This window comes from Phascolarctos cinereus, unplaced genomic scaffold (assembly GCF_003287225.1).
Source record: "Phascolarctos cinereus isolate Bilbo 61053 unplaced genomic scaffold, phaCin_HiC Scaffold_4;HRSCAF=312, whole genome shotgun sequence".
Taxonomy (NCBI): Eukaryota; Metazoa; Chordata; class Mammalia; order Diprotodontia; family Phascolarctidae; genus Phascolarctos; species Phascolarctos cinereus.
Genome location: NW_027555847.1, coordinates 331,898,060 through 331,920,332, shown reverse-complemented (window position 1 = coordinate 331,920,332; position 22,273 = coordinate 331,898,060). Strand labels below are relative to the sequence as shown.

At 35.9% G+C, this 22,273-nt stretch overlaps 1 protein-coding gene and 1 long non-coding RNA gene across 2 annotated transcripts in view; both read left to right on the top strand.

The window, feature by feature from the left end:
* LOC144456916 (uncharacterized) overlaps nucleotides 1-16,975 on the top strand; it is a 55,987-nt gene extending 39,012 nt beyond the window's left edge. The window contains exon 2 of the long non-coding RNA XR_013486139.1: nucleotides 13,400-16,975. This is a non-coding gene — a long non-coding RNA (uncharacterized LOC144456916). The remainder of the gene's footprint in view (nucleotides 1-13,399) is intronic.
* The window catches only part of ZSWIM6 (zinc finger SWIM-type containing 6), a 215,793-nt gene that overhangs the window by 45,097 nt on the left and 148,423 nt on the right, over nucleotides 1-22,273 (top strand). The gene's annotated exons all lie outside the window — the stretch shown is intronic.

Genomic DNA, 22,273 nt, shown 5'->3' with positions numbered 1-22,273 from the left:
CAGGGAAGTTTTTTGTAAAGGAGAATCTACTGACTCATTCTTTTGACATATTTTTAAAATTCTTTTTTTATTATAACCTTAATAAACACTAACAAATATGAACATTTGAAAAATGTGGAAAACATTACAAATTTGTGTTATCCTTTTGCCAATTTTCTCTGTGTTGTTACACTTTGAGTTTATGTACTACCAAAGTAAATACCTTTATTGATTTCATGTTACACTCAGACATGTGGTGGGAAAAGATTTGGCTTATCATGTAGTGTAGCAATACTTATAACAGCCTTTTAAAATAACCCTTTTATGGAAAAATAATTTCTGATGAAACAATTACAAATATTAAAAATATTCTTCATTTGAAGAAAATCACAAAATTAAAATACTGATAAAGATTATAGTAGCAGAAATCCTATGTCATCATTCTGAATCTCTAAAATGGTACCTTTTTGATTAAGTTTTTCAATAGTCTCCAATTACTATGAACACTTCTAAATTTATTGTCAATACAAATTGCCTTATACTTTTTTGGGGCAAGCTGGAAAATGGAATTTTCTGGCTTCCTAATTTTTCTAGACACAGTTACCAGACAACTCTGAACAAATATGCCTCTTGGGAGAAAAATTTTACAAAGTTAAAGACAGATGGTTCAGTTCTTGCTATAGACTTGCCCTCATGCTTGTTGTGGTCAGGTGGTTTTGTGACAATGGGCTCAAGCTGGACTGTGATCAGAAAGGTGAAATACCTGAGACTTGCTAACTGATTGGATGGGAAGAGTGAAGGAGAGGGAAGAATCAAGATAACTCCACAATTGTGAACAAGAGGGTATGGTTAAAACGACTATGGCCAAATGCTTTACAATATTGGATTGTAGTTGAAACACAAAAAGTTATAGAGGTCTTGGTACTTTAGTTGCTGTGGGGATGATGTGGAGGCACCTTAAATTCTTTGTGTTCAGTGGATGCTTTTCTACAGACAGTCTGTGAATGCGAAATGCTCTCTGCTGGAAATCTCAATTAAATAAAAGGGGTATATCCACATATGCTTGTTATAATGATAAATGGAAGTTTTATTCTGTTAAGAAAATGAAGTATTTATTGGAAAGCAGAGTGATGTAGTGCTGAGAATATTGGTCTTGGAATCACAAAGACCCCAGTTCAAGTTTAGGGCCATAAAAGTAGTAAGTCAGTTTAGCCCTCAGTCAGCATCCTCATTTGTAAAATAAGGTTAACAATTGACTACTTACCTCACAAGATTGTTGTGAGGAAACTGCAAGATCACAAATGATTTAGGCTGCTCTTATTATTTTGTCTATTTAAAACTATTTGGGATATACTAAATTTTTGGCATATGTAAACTCATTTTAAGAAATAATGGACATTTGAGTTTTGCTACAGTTAGATTTCCCATACTTAAGTGAGTCTTTGATCTCAATGATAAGGATATTTCTTCTAGTGATTCAGATCATAACATCCATGCCATTTTTGCAAATCATAACTCATGTCCTTCTGAAAACCCTACATGGGGGCATTTTTCTAGATTTCATGCCATTATGTGGATACCAGTGAAGCATGTAGGCAGTCCATTGGCTATCTCTTAACTCTTATTTTTTCTATCTATCTATCTATCTATCTATCTATCTATCTATCTATCTATCTATCTATCTATCAAATGCTGGAAATTGTATTTCTATGCTGCAGGAACTAGAAACAAAATAGACCTAATGCTCAGCCACTATGGATTAGGTGATAGGTAAAAAGAGGTGCCCTAAAAGGAACTTGAGAGGCCATCTGCTCTAAGTTACTGGTTCTTTCCTATTTGTGTGTTGTTGAGGTGGGTGCTTTGGGAATTTTAAATGTTTTTATTTTTCTGATGTGAATGAGATGGGGAGAGAGAGGTAAGCAGAAATATAGAACAATTAGGTTAGTGAAGACTTCTCTTCTAAACTTTCTTATGAACAACCAGGTAAATTAGGTACAGGTATATCTTGACATTTATGTCCTTTATTGGTTTCACAAAAGCTTGAGAAAGAGACCTTATAAGAGGGTAGTAGGTCATCCATTTATAATAGCATTACCATAGAATTACCAGCTTTTAACAGTGTTACAAAACTTTATAGTGGGATTTGTTTATAGTGTCAATGATATGTACTCTGCAAAATGACAGTGGATAACTCTTTGCAGGAGGTATGTTTATATTTTCCTTACAGATGGTAGATGTAAATGGAAAACCAAAAAAGGCTTTGGTTTTCTACTACTGTTTTAGAAAATATGTTGTTAAGTTTTGTTGATGCTGAGCATTCTGTGTGTCCATTTGCAGCCACTTGGTGATGGTTTGTTATACAGAATCCTGCTTTTGTTAGGGAATTTGGCATAGCTTTTACCTGTTATGACTTGCACAGCTATGCAGAGATTACAGAGTTGGTTGCAATTTCTGTATCCCCAAAGGCCACTAGTCTCATTTTAAAATGAACTTCTGTTTACTTTAAACAGACATAAAACCTTTGTTCTACTTAAATTTCAAGAACTATCTTGCACAGTGCTATAGAAATTTACTATTGGCACCCTGGAGTGACCAGTAATAGATGACCTCATGGAAAAATTCTAGCTGTTTGACAATTGAAGACTCCAAATGCTTTGTTGGTAATACATGGATTTGAATAGTTCTTTTGGTATATTTTAGTATCTTGAAAGCTGAGCAAATATTTAAGTTTTTGTATCCATGCAAGCACTTCAGAGTATATTTATTTTATTTCTAAGCTTCTAATAGATTTTGTGGATGCTCCAAGAAGCTTTTTTTTGGGAGGGGATTATTACCTTAAGAGTATAGGACCTTTAGATGAGTCTCTTTTGTACAATTTCTGTATTGAGATGACTAATAGCAAGCTACTTAACCTTTATGGATTTGTTACCTTTATTTCAGTAATGTGATTAAATTCTGTTTATTACATTGTTACATGTGATAGTTCTTTTTTCTCCGTTGTTTCGTGTATCCAAGTGTTCCTTCTTCAAAAGATTGTGACATTCTTAATGTTTGACCTCAAGTACTGTTTTTGTACCACACAAATTTTAGTGGTCAATGAGTAGTAGATGAATTAAACTAATTTAAATTGATATTTTGGGATAAATCCTTTGTAACTTTGTATTTATTTAATGTTTGTATAAGTGCTTTGTTTTTCCCATGCAAGCTGATACCAAAATGTGGCTTCTTGCTAAATTAGATTTCTTTATGTTGTCATTTAATGGCTTTTGATGAGCTTTTAGAAAAATCTAGCTAAAACAAATATTGAAATTTATTTTGAAATTTTGTATTGTGGTTTTCCTTCAGCCACACGTTGAAAATAACTTTAGCAGTTCCTTTTGTTGAGTGTGGTTATTGCTTAATTGGAAATTCTTCAGAAACTGTCAGGTTATGATCAGTAGCTGGGGTAATCATAATGACAGCAGTGCTTATATATACCTGATGTAACAGAACACCTGACAACTGGAGTATTCTAAAATGGAATCATGAGTTTGATAGCATTGCTCCTAGTGGAGTATCTCATCTGCAATTTTGTAGCAATGCCTTCTTTTACCTACTATACTTTTGTTTGAATCTGGTGAAAACAGTCTATTGTAAGATACTGTTGCTTTAGTCTCTTTTAATGCATAGTGATTTTAGCATTTGCATTTCTCTAACTATCACTTAAAGAAGCAGAACAAGTTCCCTTTGTTACCTTACTGGTAGCAAGGACTTGAAGAGTTCATTCTATTTCTGTTTTTTTAAGATTCTTCTGACCAGTAAGGTTGACCTAGAGTTGTCTGTTTAGAGGTGATAATTGAAAGTATGGTAATGGATGAAATGCCTAAAGAGAGGGTGAAAGAAAGGAGAAGAGGACTTAGTACAGAGCCCTAAGAGAAGTATCCATGTGTGGGACAAGAGGGAAAAACTCTAAGCTTGTTTATAATCTGAAGGAAAGGGGCCAGTGAGAGGAGAGAGTTGAAAGATGCACTGGAGAGGAGATGATTAATGGGTTGATGTCATGGAGGAGATGGAGTGTGTGGGTGAGGGGTGGGAAATAAAATCAGAGATATAGGTGAGAGGACAGGGATGAAACTTGTCCAGAAGGGTTTCCTCATCTTTTGAGACTGGAAGAAATAGGTCTGGAAAAAAAGGTCATTATTTCATTTTTCATTCTCTGAGCGCTCCATAAGACCATCTTTCCTTCATTTATCTTTTGATTTTTTTCCTTTATGTTTTTATATGTAATTGAGATCATAGCAATAGCTTAAACAATTCATGTAGGTTCTTTGACACTACCATGTCAGAACCCCTTAGCTATGTATAAGTTTTCAACTTGTCAACCTTAGTTACTCTGAACTCAGCTGAAAACCAGGAAGTATATAGGCAAAAAGGATATCCCAGCAGCTAAAATAGATGTCACAAAGTCCATGTAATAAATTTCATTCAGTTCATTTTGAGGGACTCCCTCAAGCCCTCGCTAAAATCTTGTTTACAGTTATTTTAGACACTAATCTAGCAAATTTTAATCTTGTTTTTTACTGCTGAGAAGACTAGGAGCTACTAATTTAAAAAGAGAGGGGAGATACTGACAACAACAAAAATGGACCTGTACAGTCTGACAACAGTGGAGAAGAGAGAAACATCCATAGAAATGATCTAGCAATTTGGGACCATTTAGGGTAGGGACAAACAGTCCTAGATAATTAAACAGCCACAACCCCTATTGTACTATATTATAAAATGATAATTAGTGTTCATAATGACTTTAAGTCATTGATAAAAGATTAAATTATTTTCATTATTCTTTGTTTTAAAGATACATATATGTAATACACTTTTAAAAGATTCCTTTCAAAAAGTTTTAAAACCTATTTTGTGTCTAAAGGAGTATACTTTAGTTATCTGGAAAGTTATCTGGAAAGTTGACTTCGGTGTGCTGATGCCAGTAAATAAATTATGCTAAATAATTTAATGTAATCGGCACAGGAAGAGAAAAAAAGGCAGAAAGGTCTGCCTTTGACACCTTCTTTGTTAGTCACCGTGCTTTTTGAACAAATTCTTTAAACATACTGAGTTTTAGCTTAGTAGGGAATTTATGTTCTCAATCATTGTCTTTTGCCTTACTGGTAAAGAAATGTTTTGTTGTAGTAGGTGAATACAAAATCTCGCTGCTAGCCAACTGAAAAGAGATAGAATATGACTGTGATGTCATCTACAGTGTATGTTGCACAAAGGATCTTTTAGAAAGAGAAACGAACTTTTTTGCCAGGTGGTGATTTCTTCATTGCCTTATTTTTCTTTCTTACTAGTATTTCTTCTTTTATTCCTAGCGAGAAAATAAGAATGATGGCTAAACATTAACTTTTATTTCACTTCTGATCTTTCTTGTCTACCTTGCTACTTACACCACTACTAGCTATAGTGGGGTCAGTTACATGAAAAAATTCCTGAGAAACTGGAATAAGGCTGTCATGTTCACATGTGTTTTATTAACCATTATGCAAAACTTTGGAAGCAGTGTTGAGTTAGCTTACTATCCATGTGCTATCTTGTACTCCTTTTAACTCTATGAAAATGACCTTTGAACTTAATTAAAGGAAGGATCAGGTTACTGTTATAATATTAACTAATTGGATTATAGTACACAAACTTGAGTATGCCTTAATTACTTTTATGTTGAAGTAATGAGATTTGAGTATAATCTATGTGAGTATAATCTGTCATGAGTTTTATGTAAGCACAGAAACAACCTTAAAAAATAATTTATGGCAGTATAAGGGAAAAGGAGACTATTCCAGTGCCTGGATCAGGTGATTTGGAAAGTAACTTGAATGATTATTTGGGTTCAATCAAAGAAACAGAGCTGCTCTTTGGGTCTCTACTACTTTACCCATGCTGCTTTTTGGCCTTTTAGTTGACTTTGGAGTATTTTGAAAGGACCCACATGAATTTTGGAGTAGTAGGGGGTAACAGCTTAATCCTAGGAGTAAGTTCTTAGGAATGCTACTCATAGCTCTATATGTTATCTAAATGACTAACCCTTGATTATCTGGTTCTTCCACATGTCTTGACACTTGATCATTTATTTTGTCAAGAGTAAATTTGAAGCACAAATCAAAATAAATTATTTTTAAAACAATTTTGAGTTGCTATATCTTGAAAAATAAGTATTTGCCCTAGTTATTAGCCTGAAGAGAAATTTTTGACATGTCTGGCTACGGTTTGAGAAAATATTACCAGGTATCTCAGAGCCACTTAGAATCATAGATTTAGAGCTAGAAGGGAAATTAAATGTTATGTAGTTTAACAACCTAATTTTACAGATGAGGAAACTTAGTCATGGAGAAGTTGTGACTTACCCAAGATGTACAGATACTGTAGTGGCAGAGACAGGATTCTTATCCAGATTGTCTTACTCTAGATTTAGTGATTGCTTCCTTGCCTCCGCTGTTGACTTTAGTTTCGTATTATCTTTGGTTTTTTTTTGGCAGTGGTTTTTTTTTGGCAGTTTCGTATTATCTGAAGGCTTTTCTATTCTTCGAAAGAAATTTTGCAGCTGGAGAAACACTTGTCAAGAAATGGTTAAAGGACTTAAAAGACATTCTTTGGGTTAGTAACATGGCTAGGAGTAGAACCCAGGCTCCTCCAGCCCATGCCTTGCTTTGCCCATTATTTATGTGCCACAGAATAAATCTAAATGGAAAGGTGAATTGAAGTGATTTTTAAAAACGTATAATATTACTCTATTGATAGACTTAAATTACTGCCAGTCTTGGCATATTAAGATAGTAGATTTAGGGTCACAAGGCACCATAAAGATCTTCTGGTTCAATCCCCTCCTCTTACAGAAGAGGCTCAGATAAGGGCAAGGTACTTACCCAAGTTAACATTGGTATTGTGTGGCAGAGTTGAGATTTATACCTATGTCTTTTGATTCCAAAATCAGTACTAAGACTACTTGGGCATTTCTTTTGTAGTCTGATTGACCTCTCTCTTGCTTTTTAAGAAGAAGCCTGGAAAGAAAATGTTGGAATCAGATTGTAGAGGGCTTTAAGCCCTTCCTGCAAGGGCATTTATATTTTGTCCTGTAGACTGTAGAGAACTACTGACAGATTTTTAGTAGGGAAGTGGGAAAATGGAAGAGTCAGTCTTGCAAACTGGGAAAATTGTTTTAGCAGCTCAGTGAAGGATGGATTGGATAGTATGATGCCAGTTAAAAGGCTATTCCAACCAAGTCTAACTAAGAGTTGAGGATTTGAACACCAGGGTGGTAGCAGTGTGTGCAAAGTGGAGAGAAGAGAATAGATGAGACAAATAGAGTTAAGGTTGAACTGACAGGGCCTGGCAACTGATTGGTTGTGGAGATGACTGGTGTTTTGAGCCATGTTAATCAAGTGAACGATGTTACCTGAACAGCAATGGGAACTGAAGAAGAAGGGGCAAGGTTAGGAGAGATGTGTTCAGTTTTGGACATAGGACATGGGTTTAGAGCTGGAAGGGACCCTAGAGATCTAATGGAGCATTCTTATTTTACATGTGTGGAAGCTGAGGCCCAGAAAGGTAAATTGACTTATATAAGGTCATGCAGATTATCAGAGACGGAGGCAGGGTAAACTCGGGCCTTTGGCTCTAAATCTGGTGCTTTTTCCATTGTAGCTGCTTCTTGGTTTGAGTTTGGAGTGTTGTTAGGACATTCAGATGGAGATGTTCAGGCTGCAGTTGGAGATACAGAACTGAACTTGAAGCAAAGTTTGGGACTAGATAAATAGATGCTGGAGTCATTTGCATAGAAGTGATAATTGTATCCATAAAATCACAAAGGGAGAGACTATAGAGAAAAGAATAAAGCTTTGGAGAATAAGCACATTTTGTAGGCAGGATGACTTTGATGAATCAATGAAGGAGACAGAGAAAAGGCAGCCAGAGTTCATTGATAAATCAGGAGAAGCAGTACTTGGGAAGCCGAGGGGGAAGGAGTGAAAGCATCTGGGAGAAAGGGATGGTCCAGAAAGCTCAAGAAGAATATGTCCTGAAACAAAGTCATTGCTTTTGCAATTCAGAGGTCATTTGTGACTAAGGAGAAAACAATTTTTGTAGAGTGATGTGGTTGGCAATTAGGTTGCAATAGTGAATTGATGGCTAGGGTATAGATGTAGTATAGATTTCCTCTTCACTACTAACTTCAAAGAAAGAATGGGGAGATAGGGTATGATAGAGTATCATAAGTGAAGAGGAGGTCTTTTTTTTTTAAGACAGACATGAACATATTTGTAGACGAAAGGGAAGGCTCCTAGATCAGATGGAAGTGGGGATGTAATCAAAAGCACAAGGGTTGGCCCTGGCAAGGAATTTGGCTTGTACTTACTCTGAGACTGGGGAACTGGGGGAGGGGGGAGAGAAGCATAGACATTGAATGGGTTTGAGTTGTGGAGAATGGGAGATGGAAGTGCTCAAGACAAATGTCATCCATCTTCTTAGTGAAGTACAGAGTGAGGACATCTGCTAAGAGAGGGGATTGGGGGTGGAGCTAGGGACTTGAGAGATTAGAAAGTTTTGGACGGAGTTTCGGGGAGTAAGATTAGAAGTAATTCAGAGAAAATAAAAGGATTGCTTTGTAAAATATTATCATTAAATGTCTAGAAAAATGTTTTTTATTCTCTTTTTGACCTTGCTGCTATTTCAGTTATGCCGCCTTTTCCAAATTAGCAATTGTTCTAACTTGGATTTTCCTAGGAAAGATTCCTGGCATTATGATCTATAAGTTTTGGTGCTTTGAAAATAGCTTCTTTAGAAATAGTTGGTGAAATATAATAGGTTCTTTTAAACCAGATATTGGTTTTATATATGAATCCATACTTGAGGATCACATGGTGTCCAATATATAGTGTCCAGAGAGCAATTATAAGCTCAATCAGTTAAGGCTTTTGCCTCAAGGCTAAAACTATTAGGTGTGCCGGGCCTAAGCCTCTTGGGGTATAAATAAAACAGTTGCTCTTGTAAATTTGTTTCATCTCTGCTTGTGGTGGCTATAGATCTTTTCTGTGTGGAGGAAGCAAACCTTTGGTTTTCACTTATGATTTGTTCCCTTCACCACTTTTTTTTTCTTCCAGTTGATGAAATCTCTTACATAGTTTACACACTACTTTTTTAAAAAATTAAAGTATAAGTAGTATTCTTACTTAGTGTTATATTTTGTGGTAATCATTCCTAAAAGTTTTATTTATGATTTAAATGTACTAGGAAGGGTCTTATGGGCAGTTTTATTTAATGTCTCCTGAGTTTTGAATTGGTTTTGTGATTTATTAGGAAAGATGGTCTGGAATCTCAAAATCGCAGTTACAGTCCTAAAACTTCTCACCAAGAAGAACATGACTTTCATTAGGAGTGAGTAGCAGTACAATTTGTATCATGTATTTACCTCACAGTTCTCCTTTTGGGAGTTACTGATGGGAAGCAGTGATTGTAGCTGGAGGGTGGATACCATTTTTTCAAAAATGATATTTTTAGAATAATGATTCAGAAGTCTGGAAGGTGTTAATGATGAGTTTTTCTTTTGAGTGTCTGCATGCTGTTGAAAGTATTTCAATGTCTTTTGGTAGCCCAAGTATATACAAAGTTGAATATAATGAAATTAATGCTATAAACCACACATGAAAATGGGTCTCATCAGTTTATGGTCTACCTTGCTGTCTATCTGCCATCTTTTAATTGATGTAAGTATTGGTATTTGTGCTATGCGTTATACTACATTGTGTTCAGTTGATATCTACTGAGATGTACTTCGTTACTTCACTATATTTGTGATTTATATAATTTGAATATTTTCTCCATAAGAGCAAGTCACAACCCTTTCCATTCCTTCTCATCCTTTGTGGTTCTTGTCCAAGTTTTTCCATAGAGGCTTTAGGAAGTAGTTGCCCAAATCACCTTCCTTTGAGGTCTTTTGATAATTCAAGAGTATGTTGCAGCATTTCATATATATATATATATATATATAATATATATATATATATATGAAATATATGTGTGTGTATGTATGTATGTATGTATGTATGTATGTATGTATGCACACACATTATCCCTTGCTCTTGCTACATGACTTACCTGCCCACTTTTCCAGTCTTACATTTCTTGAATGATTTTGCATAGACCTTTTCTACATTGTGTCATGGGAGATGACCTAGCACCCAAATGCTGGCAAGTTCCACTATGCTCGGGAGGCCTCAGACTGATTCTTGTGATATTCTGAGTCTGCTGTTCATGGACCAACCTAAGGGTAGAAAGACTTTTGACCAGTAGGTTGCCCATGAGGTAATGAATTCTTTAGTCATAGCAACCCATGAAACCAAGATGTATGATTGATTTTGTATTTAATTGTGGGACCATTTTGCCTTGGGGGGAAAATCACTTACCTCCTGGAGCCTCAGCTTCCTCACCTGTAAAATAACTTTTGAAAGGAGGCATACGAGATTACCTAAGGATGGGAAAACTATCCCAGCTCAAAAGTGGAGCAGTCTCTAGTGGGATCAGATCATTTGAGTAGCCCCTGTGTGGTGTTCACTTATGATTTGTTCACCGTACGTCTAGCCTGGAAAAGATAGAGACACTCAATTTTTTTTTTAAAGCAAAATTTTATTTAGCTCAAACTTTATAATATTTTGGGGCTTTCCATTTACTATATCTAGTAGACTTTTCAGTTTTAGCTTGGCTAAATTAACAGGTATCAAACTGAAAGAAATAAATTGAACTATAAAAAAATTAACATGGTCTTTTCTTCCATTAATTAAATAAGCTCCTGCAGTTGCAAGGCACTGTGCAAGACAGAAACAAATCAGTCTCTGTTTTCAGTACAGATTCGGAGAAGGCAGTTATTTGGAACTTTGTTAAAGCATTATTTTTTATTGATAATTTTGTTTCAAAATATGGCATAAGAGCTTCAACAAACTCCCAGCTTAAATACCTGTAAATTATAGTCCCTCCAAACAATTAAGTAAACAGCATTAAAGAGTGGTGATGATATAGTACTGGAAAATGTACACTTTTAATATTTTACTGTTCCTTAAAAGAAATTAAGTTTTTGGCCTTTAACATTAACAGCAATATTGTTTATTGATTTTTTTTTTTGTTCTTTTAAGTTATCATTTATATAGTTGTAGCCATGGGGCTGAGCACATCTGAAAGATCACTGAACCCTTGTACTAGATGATCTCCAGAGGTTCCCTTCATATTGTGATACTATGAAATTAGTCCTGAATTTCAATTGAGTTTTAATGGCCCAATGGATAGAGCACTGGATTTGGAGTAAGAAGGACCTTAGTTCCAATCCTACCTCAGACACTTACTGGCTATGTGACTCTGGGTAGGTGGCTAAACTTATTCTATCCTTAGTTTTCTCATTTGTGTGATGGGGAGAATAATAAAAACAACCTTATGAAGTAGTTGTGAGGATAGAATTTTATATATATGTAAGTTCATTGCAAATCTTAAAATGCTGTGTGGCTGCTAACTGTTATAGTTGTTGTCGTTAATATGTCTGCTGTGTTAAGTAAGCCCTAAAGGTTTCTCTTTTTCCAGTCATACATGTCCTGCATGATGTTTTTATGCTGACCCTTGGGCCCAGGTATTGTTGGAAATATGCTGCCACTTACTTAAGCCTATTAGGTACATCTTCCGTTGCTTGTACAGATCTCTGGGAGAACTTTAGTGGTTTACAAAAGGGAGGGGGTTTCTATGCAGGATACATTGTAGAGTTTTCCAAGTCCAGTTTATCCCATTCTCTTGCTTCAGTTCTGGCCCCAGCTAATTTGCTATTTGCAGTTCCTGTTCTAGATATATTTACTCATGTGTTAATTCGGTAGACTGATTATCCAAATGTGTATTTGGGGCAATAGTCATTTTTCATCTTTTTTTTTTATTTGTATGTTAGTTTGGCTAGACTAACCTCTTGAGTAATAATGGACTTCATTGAAGAGTTCCTTTGATATTTTGAGGATTGATGCCATCAGCACAATATTACTTGCAAACAGGAGCATTAGCAAACTTTAGCATTTGTGGGAAGTTATTTATTAAGAGCTTATTATGTGCCTGACACTGTGCGGATTGCTGGTGATAGAAAGACAAGAATAGGCTCTGGATTCAAGGAGCTCACATTCCTAATGGGGAAAACAACATGTAAATAAATAGGTATGAATGAGAGAATTCGGTGTTTCTCAGAAGTCTTAGTGCAGTTTTAATCTTTAATAACTTCAGAAATATAAAGACTACAAACTTATAAAAACATTTGAAAGCTTTATTTAGATTTTTAAAATGTTGATATTTCTTACTGAAATTTAACGTAATTACTATTTTGTGCTATAAATCACTCTAGTCCATTTTCAAACTTTGTTAAAAACTCTCATTAGCTGCTGTTCAGTTACTGACAGGATTGCATTTGTAATTCCAGCCTTAAGATAGATAATTCAGAGAACATGCTTTTGTTACATATATGGGAGTTTTGATGTGACCTCACAAGAAAGTTTACTAGAGATAGGTCAGGTGACCAACATGTCAAGGCAAGAGGACTTCCTTTACTGATTCAAAGGGTCTGACAAAGTGTCATTCAGAAACTCACACATGAAATGTGTGATGACAATGTGCCCCATCTTGTTAAAAATTAAAATTTTTATTATTCAAAATTCACAACTAGATAACTGTAAAAGAAATTTGAATAATTGAGATTGCAAATGATGTTTTTTTTTGTTAGTTGGTATTAAAGCCTGGAACATAGTAAGTACTTAATAAATGTTTATTGACTGACTAGCAACTAAAACATTTTGGGATACCATGTATGGTATATGGAATAGATGGAAGATTATCTGAGAGGAAGTAACTGTAGTTGAGGGGGGGAGGAGAAGGGAAGAAAGGCTTCCTGTAAAAGACAGGATTTGAAATGATTCTTGAAGGCAGTTAGGAGTACCAAAGAGGAATTGAGGAGAGAGCGCATTCTACAAATGAGAGACAGCCAGAGTTGAGGCCCAGAAGTGGATGTGAGAAATAGTAAATGAACTGATGTAACTGGATAGGGGTGTGTGGAAGGAAGTGAGGTATTGGAAGTCTGGAAAGATAGAAAGGAGCTGGGTTACAAAGACCTTTAAATGTCAAACACATGACTTTATATTTGATCCTGGAATTAATAGGGTCAGTAGTTAACAGATTCCTCATTGATGGCTGCTTAGGGGTAGTGATATCACGTGGGATTTTTTTCCCTTTTGGCATTATCTTCTTTCCAAAATATCTATAAAATGATCCTTTAGTGCTTTCAGATTTTCCAGGTATGTACTTAGTCTGGTCCAGTCAGTCTTGACTTTGAATTTTTATGTGCCATGAACTCAAGACATTCACCTCATCATTTGCTTCCCAGCTGCTCTCCTGGACTTCATGATCTTCAGAAATGCATCATCCTACAAGGTGACATCAACTCAGAACCTCACGCCTCCTCAGCACCCCTACCCCTGGGCTCCTCCTCCCTGTGATTGAAGAGATGGAGGCTGGACTTGGAAGAGTGCCTCTCAGATGCTGCGCCGGTTCTCAGGAGGGTGCACAGGACGGGTACTTCATCAATTTCCATCCTGATTAAAGGACTGCATCATGCTCTGAGCCGAGTACCTGCCCCCAGCCCCTTTAGCTTTTTTATTTTTTGAATGTTGCCTTCCCCCATTAAATTTTGAACTCCTTTCTTTGTGTTCCTAGTGCTTAGCACACTGACTGGCACATAGTAGGCACTTAATAACTGTTCATTGACTGCGAGTTTCCATTTCTACTTCCTCATATAACATATCAGGGTCTGAGGTTTTAATCCAAATATGGTTGTTCCACAGTGATTGATGATTAAAAACTGTTATAGAAATGTTAATATATCTGCTTGGTTTTCTGTTACTTTGTTGTCTTTCTGCCAGTTTCATGTATGAATACATATGACTTAGTTACGTATTGCACTAGCTTTCTACAGACTTTTTCCCTCCATTTCTGCTACTTTTATGAGGTGATAGGACTTATAGCCTTTTTCCATCCTCTTTCACAATATTTTACAAATGAGTTTGTATTTTCAACTTGGGTTGCTCTTGGCAACCATGTCTCAGTGGCAAGGAGCTCAAGTGTTTGCTGGTTAAGGCCTCTTTATTGTGGAGTAAAACAGTTTAGTATGTATTTTATCTTCATGTGAATAACTGTAATGTCTAGCCTGAGAACGAACATTATAAAATGTCTAAGACCGCTTCATGTCACATGAAGAATGTGGGTATTTTTTCTTGGTGGAACAGATGTAGTCAGTTACATTTAGTGTGTGGTGGCAAATACTGGCCCACCTGCTAGACTAGTTTGTCGGGGTGGTGGGGGGGAAGAGTGGCACAGTTATGAGAGGAAAATCAGATAGAATAGTAGCTAGTCTTTTCCTAATAATCATGACTCAAACCACAAATTTAAATGTTGGTGTGGCTTGTGTTTATGTAGCTTTCTTCTGGATTTCAGTGCTGTTGAGATGAAAAGGAGTATAGGTATTTAAAAAATTTTTTGAGGGGAAAAAGCAGCATGCATAATAATTCATTTGCCCTCCTTTGCTGCTCTTCCTTGCCCATGACATTTTTATTCTAACACAGGAGGTGAGAATATGTATCTGGGTACTAACCTATCAGACCCTCAGTCACATTCATAATTTCTAATGTTATTTCTCACTTGTATTTTCAAAAGAATGACTGACCAGTCACTTCTTCACTACTTTCCATATACCTATCTGTAGCAGCTACTTCTTCCTTTTTATACAAATTTTAATCTGTTTTCAGCTTAGATACTTAAAAAGGACATGCTTATTAGAATTGTGTACATAATAAGAGTAAATAGTCTTTCAGTGTCTTAGAATCTATAATTGGTAGGAAGGTTAAATGGAATTTAGAACTCCCGATATGTTCGTTTCTTCAGTTTTGTTATAGCAAAAGACTGAAAACCAGTAGAATTTTACTTTGTTTTGTAAGGAGAATGAGCTGTTATTGATAGGTAAGGAAGAAATCTCTTAAAAGTGATTAAGTCATTTGTTTGCATTTAAATTTTAGGCTTACAGTTTAATTCTTTGTGGCACAGGGGAAGAATGATTAGGTAGCTGGCAGGTGTCCATATTTGTCCACAAAATGTCCACAAATTTGGCGGCTGTATCTCTTAATCAAGAGCATATGTGAATGAGGGTGATTAGAGGAAGAGGTAGGAAAGAAGGGAGTGTATACTGACTAAATCTTCCCTTTCTGTATTTAAGCCAGTGGCAGCTAGTACTGTCCCTTTGAACCTGGAGTTTAATGAATGAAGGAAGGGATGTGCCACTTTGGAAAGGTTTGCTAACTAATGGAATGTTCAGTAGTTACTGATTGAGTATTTTTTTCTCCTATATCCTGAAATTGATTTAAGGGGTTCCATGCCACTTAATTTGGAGGAAGTAGAACTATATATAAATAGGTGATTATTTCTGAAGTTAATCTATTTGTTTAACCAAATCTTAGAATATTGGCAGAGTAAAATTTGAACTGCAAATTTTAACTATCTGCCACCTTGTTAAAAGCACAGAACTTACAGTCTGCATTGATTAAATGAAGATTCAACTCTTTTTTAAAAAAATTCAGCTCTTTTTAAAGGACAGTGTAAAGCAGTAGATAATTTCTGTGAATTAGGTTAACGGGTCATAGCCTCCTGATTCTGTGTATTGAAGAGAAAAAAATGAACAACAAAACATGTTTCCTTCTATCTGACAGATGCTGAGCTTATGAACACTTGGTTCAAATTTTACCCCAATTGTTCTGTCCAATTCTAATGTATGAAATTATATAACGTATGAGATTATTAGTAAAATGTATGCAAAAAGTGTCACTTGCTTGCTTTTACGATTCCTTTTCTAGGCTTTGCTTCTTTTTTCGCAGTACGCTATGATTTTGGTGGAGTAGATTTTAAGTTTGGATAGGACATTGGATCTTTCATATCCTGAAGATAGCTTAAATACTTAGTGTTCATGATTTCTCATCTCTCATTCCTGAACAGTTTTGTGCATATGCTATAATGTGGAAGATACAAATGTAGTTTATTCTAAATGGAAGACGATTATGACATATTAATCAGGCATAATTCTTAAACAAATGAAACAAAAACTCTTACTTGCTATCTAGAGTTTCATTATGAGGAAAAAAAGACCAGATAAGCTATAAACCTTTTTGCTTACAACCTAATAAAAGTGATAGAAGTTAAGAAGGCTGTGCAGTGCAATATATAGACATTTGTCTTGAATCTAGGAGACCTGTGGCCTGGCCTATGGCATGTATATATTGTATATATACATATGTACACATTTGTAAAGTATTATATATACTACTTCCCTCATAGAATAATGATTTGGAAGAGGTTTTGTAAGCCTTAGAGCACTTTATTAAAATATAATCTATGAGGAATTAATAATTTAATAATAAAATATATGTTTATATAACACTTTTAAAGTTTACAAAATAGATATACATTTTATTTTTTAAGAAAAAGTACAATTAATATTATTAGTGGTAGAGTTGGGTGGTGCATGGATAGGCCTGGAGTCAGGAAGACCTGAGTTAAAATCTGGCCTCAAGACGTAACTGTGTGAAGTTGGGCAAGTCACTTCCCCTCTAGCACCTACCTCCCAGTTCTGAGGATCAAATGAGATATTTGTGAAGTGTTTAGCATAGGCCTGGCACATAACTTAATAAATCCCTCTCTCTTTCTCCTTCCTTCCTCCCCTCCCCTCCCTTCCCTTCCCCTCCCTTCCCCTCCCTTCCCCTTCCCTTCCTTCCCCTCCCCTTCCCTTCCTTCCCCTTCCCTTCCTTCCCCTCCCCTCCCATCCCCTTTCCTCATGTGATATGAATCTTAGTTTGGCTGATGACAATCCATGAGAGTGATACTTTTGTTGATGAGTCAATAAAGTCCTTTGGCTAATGAATATATCCATTTTGGTTTATTTCTACTTTTTTAAAGCTGCATGTATGACAGTATTTTACCCACCTGGCTCTGCAATACTGTGGCATAGTGGGAGAGCACTGAGGGTATGTTCAGGAGCACCTGTGCCTAGATCTAGAGCCTAATTAACTTTGTGACATGAATGTGCCACTTAATCTCTCTGACCTTCAGTTTTCTTCTCTATAAAATGGGGAGAGTTACTTAGCTCCATTTGTTCCTCTATTACTACCTAAGGTTAATTAAATAAGCTTAATGTATATGAAGTGCTTTGCAAACTTTTAAGTGCTGTGTGAATATTGGTTATTTTTATATGCCTACACTAATGCACTCATTGTGGTATGAACGTGGGTTCTCAAAGGCTGTGCCGGTAAAGTACAAGCCCTGGCAGGTTTGACCAAGCTGGCGAGGCTTCAAGTTCTGGCAGTCCACTGGAGAGGCCATCATGAAGAGGCTGGTCACTTGGAAATGAATTCTTTGGTCATAGCAACCCATGAAACAACAACAAATGCAAAATGGTCCCTAGTTGTGTGAAGGAGTCTCCTCCTTTTGAATTGAAAGTAACAAAATGAAAGAAAAGAGGGCATGGAGAGCTAAGAATCACAGTTTTTAGATCTTATGTAAACATTAACTTAGCTTTTGGTACACTAAATGTGAGATCCTTATGCAGTGGTAGAGATGACACTGAAAGAAATTAATTGTATTAATCTTGATATTCTTGCTATAAGTAAAACCAAATGACAGAAGGAAATTGTAGCTAAATGTAAAGCTGGTGCACGAGATTTACTTGTAGAGACAAACGAAGGAAGTGGTGATATGGGTTTTATCATGCATCCAAAAGGCAACAAAAAACATAATTTTGTGGGGCATTTGGTCATTTAATGTTGCAGTGTTCATAATACGTATTTGCAAAAAAAAAAAAAAAGCTGCCATGGAAATAATTGCCGCTTATGCACAAACATGTATTGCAGGTGAAAAGAAGACTATACAAATTACTTTTTAAAAAATCATTAAATTTTTTGTTATTGTAAACTTTAACAAGTATTTTCATATCCCAAACCAGAAGGGATTATGTCCAAAATAATGAATTCATTACATACAGATGGCTATTTAAAAGATCATACAAAATGAATCAACATAGTCTTTGATACATAATGACTTTCAGTACAAAGGTGGGAATAAGTGAAGATAGCAAAAAATGTTGGAAAATGAGGGTCGCCAATAAGGATGAAATAGGCTATTCACAAGATTGCTAATACTACACAGAAGCTTCTTGCCGGTATATCATTGTTAATATTTTCTTCAAGAAAAGAATTGGAAGATGCTGAACATCTTGAGCACCAAAGAGTATTTTCTTTTAATTGATTATATTGTAATAGATAGGAATGGATTTATTCACAACTCATGTGGGCATCATTCCAGGATTAGATTAGCATCTGTGTAGAGTCAGATCACTGACTTACTAAAGATCAAAGTTAGTTTAATCCAGCTTTCCCAACTAGTTCTCAAGAAAGGATTACAGTTAAAAAAAAATGTCATACAGTACAAATATGGGTGACAAAAAGTGGGATAGGGATGAAAAAGGACTAAGACACTGACACCAGTAATACTCTATGGAAGTTTTAACTTATCTCAGCAAATTGCCTTAATGAGGAGACAAAAAGGCACATGTTGGTAAATATTTTACTTACTTTCCAAAGAGAAGCCGGCTGAGGGCAACATTGGTTTAGAATACAAACTTATGGTAAAGCCTTATGGAAAAAGACTGTGGATGATCATGAGCAGTATCCTTTCACAAAATAGAAAGGAGAGAGAAAAAGTAAATGTAAAGGAAATTTAGTGAGAGACCCAACTGTATAAGTCACATCAAGGACACTTAAGGATGAAACTGGAAGAATGACAAAGAAAAATGGACGAAGACCTGCAAAGATTGTCGTAATAGTTTATTCACCATCAAGAAAAGTAGAGCCACCACAGTTACATTCTTACTATTACAGCTTTGGGTGTTCGAGAAAGTAGAAATATTAAAGAGACCTAGTTGGAAAGCTAGATTAAACCAAATATACACAAAGGAGACCCATACTGGAGGAGACACACTGTTAAGGACATTGAGAGATTTCACAAGGTATCTGAGGAAGGTGATGATACCAAATGTGTGTGGGGGAAAAAATCTTGAACTTTATCAGTACCCTCGAAAGGTTGACTGAGTAACATAAGGTGTTTGATTGTATGCCTTGTTTATTAATATACTTTTTTATCTTTATAATATTTATGATCTATATACCCAGTAAAGGCAGTTATGAGGAAGATGTTAGTAGGGCACAGGCAAGTTTTTGCAAGTGATATTACCTTGTAACTCCTATCTTTTGACTGAATGATATAGTGAATGCAAGATCTCACTATGACTTTTTTTTTTAACCTAAAAGATCTTTTGATTCAGCAGAGTATAACATGCCTCTTTTACAACAAGGTATCTTCCACACATATATCAAAATTATGCAAGACTTCTGGAATGATATACCATCATTTTTAACCATATTCAGCAGCCTTCTGATTATTAATCTCAGTTGAGGCACAAAACAGAGGCGGATGTTTGCCAAGGGTGTTTGCTCTGGTCATTGAGCAAAATCCAAGGTAAAGAGGGAATGTCTATGTCTGGTGAGGCCCTTCAGATGCTCTTGTTTTCACATGGCATTGTACTGGTTGCATCAAATTCCAGAACATCTCAGAGCCTTCTAGACACCATCCATAACCATTTGAGAATTTAACCTGGTCATTCACACAGGAAAAGACAAGGGAGTGAATCATGTTTATTTTCCAGACTATGACTTACACTTAGAAATCCTATAGAGCTTTGCCCATCGAGATATATACCATGAACAGATACTGCCAATGGACTATAAATTGGGTTCAGAATTAAACAGGAGTTAGAGACTGGGCTAGATTGCTTCAGGGAATTCGCATAGCTTCTCTACTGACCACAGATTTCTTCCTGAAGTTAAGGTCTCTCCTTTTAATATCAGTATTCTCTCCTAATGTTGTTGTGTGATTGTAAGTTATGGAAAACTATAGCCCCTGAAGATTTAAAATTGAGTACCATTAGAGAGCAATGGAGTTATGCATGGTAGGTGTGAGCAGGTTTTAATAATGATTAAGGAATTATGAAGAAGAACCAGAGTCAAGAAAGTCATCAAAGAAATTATTATGGAAAAAGAAAATGGGATGTTCTCCAGGACATCTGGTGTACCCTGTGATGAAATTATGGGAGGATATGAACAAGAATTATTTAGGATGGGTAGGCACAGATGGATTGTGTTCTGCATCACTGGAGGGAATGTCCACATCAGAGATGTTGCATATATAAGTCAGTACTTGGGAGTATTTTTATTATTTACTCAGCTATCCTGCAAACTTATCTATCTAGCATTTAGTGGAGAGGCATCAAGTAAGCAAAGGAACTTGTGTCTGAGCAGCGAAAATAAATGTCACAAATTTACTCATGGGCTAGTCCTTCAGATTCTTGCTTGGTCTATTTGTATTTACCCCTTACCCTCTACACAATTACAACAAACTTGATTTTTTGTTTTCTAAACCCACAGCAAATTCAAAGTAATGTATTAAAAGTGAAGGAGGAGCCAGTAACAGATAGATATACTTATGACAGCTGTAAAAAGTGATACCTGAGTGCAGAATGAGACAGTTTTTGGACATGCATCTGTTTTGCTTGATTGCATATTTGATACGAGGACTTTTCTTATTTTCTTCCATGGGAGTTAAGAGGAGGGCGTCTGAAATTTTGAAAAGTGATATCCTGACAGAAAATAAATCATCGAAATCATAAAAAGTGAATAATAGAACTTAAAAAGCATAGCAGTCTGTAGCCCTCCTATGTAGTAACAAATAATTCCGCAAACTGTAGTAGATTTTGAGGGCATCACTGGTAGTAAGTGCTGTAAATACAATAGTTGATACTCAGTGATGACCACTGATAATCAGGAAAAGATTAAATAAATTATTTTACATACATTCTACAGAGAATTCCATATATTCTATTTCATGTATTCTTTTTTTTTTTGGCTAGGTAATGGGGTTAAGTGACTTGCCCAGGGTTACACAGCTAGTAAGTGATATGTGTCTGAGGTTGGATTTGAACTCAGGTCCTCCTGAATCCAGGGCCGTGCTCTATCCACTGCACCACCTAGCTGCCCCTATTTCATGTATTCTTCAGAAAGTTATATAATACATTTCAGAAAGGTTTCCATCACAAAATAATTTTTTAAAAGTTTTTTCGCTTAAAGAGGTAAATACATTTGCTGTTTTTCTGAAAACTCCAGAATGATTCAGAGGTGTAGGATAGCTTTCTTTCCTGGATACTCTCCGTTTTCTGAATTTTTGTGTTACTGATCTTCCTTGGTTTTCCTCATATATGATAGCTGTTTCTCTGTCTCCTTTGATAGATTATCAATCCACTTCCATCTCCTTTAATTCTGGATGTACCCCAGGACTCTCTTCTGAGTCCTCTTTGTTCCTTATTCTAGATTTTCTTGCTCACAACTTCCCATAAGTTTATTTATCATTTCCCTACAGATGGCTACCAGATCTGTATATCCACCCACAGTCTCTCTCCTGAGCCGTATTCACATGTCATTAACTATTTATTGGATGTTTTAAACTGGATGTCCCATAGGCATCTCAAAACCAGCTTATTCCAAACAACTTATCTTTTCCTCCAGACCCACCCCTCTTCTGAATTCCTTATTTGTGACTGTCTAGTGTCCTAGACTTTCCACTTTAGAACTTAGGTGTCATCCTCTTCATTTTCACTCCAATCATTTGCGATATCTTAGCATTTCTATCTCTTTGACACCTCTTGCTTAAGTTCCCTTGTCTCAACTCACAGCCACCACCCAGACCCTTATCAGCTCATACCATTCTAGTAACCTTGTAATTGATCTCCCTGCCTTAAGTGTCCACCTGTTCCAATTCACTCTATTCTATCTGTAGTTCATAAGGTGATTTTCCTAAGCAGGTCTGACCCTAGCACTCTATTATTATTATTTTATATTTATGTTAATTTTAGATTATCAAGTAATAAAACTTCAGTGGTACCCCATCACATCTAGAATCAAAAATAAACTCCTTTGTTTACCATTCAAATCTCTTTGAAACACAGGCTTTGTTACATATTCTTCTCCATCCAGCACTTTATGCTCCAGCTAAACTAGTTTTCTCATCGTTCTTCATGCATGATGTTTCATTTCCTGCCTTATATCTTTCCTCTTGG